The sequence below is a fragment of the Arachis stenosperma genome, unplaced genomic scaffold (genome assembly GCF_014773155.1).
Source record: "Arachis stenosperma cultivar V10309 unplaced genomic scaffold, arast.V10309.gnm1.PFL2 arast.V10309.gnm1.Scaffold_1734, whole genome shotgun sequence".
NCBI classification, from domain to species: domain Eukaryota; kingdom Viridiplantae; phylum Streptophyta; class Magnoliopsida; order Fabales; family Fabaceae; genus Arachis; species Arachis stenosperma.
The window spans coordinates 330,649-333,854 of record NW_026651388.1 but is presented as its reverse complement, the minus strand read 5'-3'; the positions used below and the strand labels follow the sequence as shown (position 1 = coordinate 333,854).

The 3,206-nt window shown below is 37.3% G+C and overlaps 1 non-coding gene across 1 annotated transcript; it reads left to right on the top strand.

Annotated features, from left to right (window-relative positions):
- Positions 1 to 556: 556 nt before the first annotated feature.
- LOC130960150 (small nucleolar RNA R71) lies at positions 557 to 664 on the top strand. Its single transcript, XR_009079008.1, has one exon. It is a non-coding gene; the product is annotated as a small nucleolar RNA R71 (small nucleolar RNA).
- The last annotated feature ends 2,542 nt before the right edge of the window (positions 665 to 3,206 follow it).

Here is a 3,206-nt window from a genome sequence, read left to right as displayed (position 1 = left end):
AGAATTCTCTGTCTGTTGCTGAGAAGATGATGGAAAAGGCTTGCTATTGCTAAACCTGTTTCTTCCACCATTATTGTTGTTGAAACCTTGTTGAGGTCTCTCTTGATTCTTCCATGAGAAATTTGGGTGATTTCTCCATGAAGAATTATAGGTGTTTCCATAGGGTTCTCCTAGGTAATTCACCTCTTCCATTGAAGGGTTCTCAGGATCATAAGCTTCTTCCTCAGATGAAGCATCCTTAGTACTGCTTGGTGCATTTTGCATTCCAGACAGACTTTGAGAAATTAAATTGACTTGTTGAGTCAATATCTTGTTCTGAGCCAAAATGGCATTCAGAGTATCAATCTCAAGACTCCTCTCTTCTGACTTGTCCCATTGTTCACAGGATTTCTTTCAGAAGTATACATGAAATGGTTATTTGCAACCATTTCAATGAGCTCTTGAGCCTCTGTAGGCGTCTCTTCAGATGAAGAGATCCTCCAGCAGAGCTATCCAAAGACATTTTGGATAGTTCAGAGAGTCCATCATAGAAAATACCTATGATGCTCCATTCAGAAAGCATGTCAGAAGGACGTTTTCTGATTAATTGCTTGTATCTTTCCCAAGCTTCATAGAGGGATTCTCCATCCTTTTGTCTAAAGGTTTGGACCTCCACTCTAAGCTTACTCAATTTTTGAGGTGGAAAGAACTTTGCCAAGAAGGCATTGACTAGCTTTTCCCATGAGTCCAGGCTTTCTTTAGGTTGAGAATCCAACCATGTCCTAGCTCTGTCTCTTACAGCAAAAGGGAATAGCATAAGTCTATAGACCTCAGGTTCTACCCCATTAGTCTTGACAGTGTCACAGATTTGCAAGAATTCAGCTAAGAACTGATGAGGATCTTCCAATGGAAGTCCATGGAACTTGCAATTCTGTTGCATTAGAGAAACTAATTGAGGCTTCAGCTCAAAGTTGTTTGCTCCAATGGCAGGGATAGAGACTTCTCCCATAGAAATCAGGAGTAGGTGCAGTAAGTCACCCAGCACCTTCCTTGCATTGTTGGCATTGTTGTTGTTTTCGGCTGCCATGTGTTCTTCTTCCTTGAAGAATTCGGTCAGGTCCTCTAAAGAGAGTTGTGCTTTGGCTTCTCTTAGCTTTCTCTTCAAGGTCCTTTCGGGTTCAGGGTCAGCTTCAACAAGAATGCCTTTGTCTTTGCTCCTGCTCATAAGAAAGAGAAGAGAACAAGAAAATGTGGAGTCCTCTATGTTACAGTATAGAGATTCCTTTAGGTGTCAGAGGAAAAGAAGAGTAGAAGACAGAAGTGGAAAATTCGAACTTATCAGAGAAGAATGAGTTCGAATTTGCATTAAGGAATAGTGTTAGTCCATAATAGAAGGATGTAGGAAGAAGGGAAGTAATTTTCGAAAATTAAGTAAAAGATTTTGAAAACATTTGAAAAACATTACTTGATTTTCGAAAATTGAAAGTGGAAAAGAAATAAAGTGATTTTTGAAAAAGATTTTGAAATTAGAAATTAAAAAGATTTGATTGAAAATTGTTTTGAAAAGATATGGTTAGAGATATGATTAGTTTAAAAAATGATTGAGAAGATATGATTTGAAAAACACTTTAAAAGATTTGATTTTAAAAATTAAAAACTTGGCTAACAAGAAAAGATATGATTCAAACATTAAACCTTTCTCAACAGAAAAGGCAACAAACTTGAGATGTTAAATCAATCATTAATTGTTAGCAAGTATCTTTAAAGTGGAAAGAAAGTAATTTTGAAAAGGATTTGATTGAAAAATTGATTTGAAAAAGATTTGATTTTGAAAAGATTTTGAAAACTTGAAAAAAAAATGATTTGAAACAAAATCTTCCCCCTTTAGCCATCCTGGCGTTAAACGCCCAGAATGGTGCACATTTTGGCGTTTAACGCCCAAACTTATACCTTTTGGGCGTTAAACGCCCAACCAGGTACCCTGGCTGGCGTTTAAACGCCAGTCTGTCCTTCTTCACTGGGCGTTTTGAACGCCCAGCTTTTTCTGTATAATTCCTCTGCTGTATGTTCTGAATCTTCAATTCTCTGTACTATTGACTTGAAATGACACAAATTAAAATATTTTTGGATTTTTAATAATAAGGAAAAATCAAAATGCAACTAAAATCAAAGAGCAATGCATGCAAGACACCAAACTTAGCAGTTTGTACACTACTAACACCATCAAAATGCACATGATAAACAACAAAACACTCAAGTCAATAGAATTTAAGAATCAGAACAAGGAAATCATCAAGAACACTTGAAGATTAATGAAGACACATGCATGAATTCGAAAAATGCAAGAAGAACATGCAATTGACACCAAAAAAAATGAGACACTAGACTCAAACAGAAATATTTTTTGGATTTTATGATTTTGTAAATTTTTTTGGATTTTTCGAAAATTAAGTGGAAAAAGGTATCAAAATTCTCAATGAGAATTCCAGGAATCAGTGCAATGCTAGTCTAAGACTCCGGTCCAGGAATTAGACATGGCTTCACAACCAGCCAAGCTTTCAAAGAAAGCTTCGGTCCAAAACACTAGACATGGCCAAAGGCCAGCCAAGCCTTAGCAAATCACTGCTCCAAAAGCAAGATTGATAGAAATCAACAAGCTTCTGTGATGATAAGTTGAAACCTCGGTCCAATGAAATTAGACATGGCTTCTCAGCCAGCCAGATTTCAACAAATCATCATGAAACTCTAGAATTCATCTTCAAGAATTTCGAAAAAAAATACCTAATCTAAGCAACAAGATGAACCGTCAGTTGTCCATGCACAAAACAATCACTGGCAAAACGCCAAAAACTTGGTGTTGTTGCCGGATCTTGGCACTGATGTTTACCAAAAGCTTGCTCAAAATTTGAACAATCCCCGGCAACGGCGCCAAAAACTTGGTGGGCGAAATTGTGACAATACTTTTTCACAACTCTCATAATCCCCGGTCATGAGCCCCAAGAACTTGGTGCTCAATACCATGGCATTACACAACTTCGCACAACTAACCAGCAAGTGCACTGGGTCGTCCAAGTAATACCTTACTGAGTAAGGGTCGATCCCACGGAGATTGTTGCTATTGAAGCAAGCTATGGTCATCTTGTAAATCTTAGTCAGGCAAACTCAAATGGATATGGTGATAACGAAAATAACACAAAGGTCAAGATAGAGATACTTATGTAATTCAT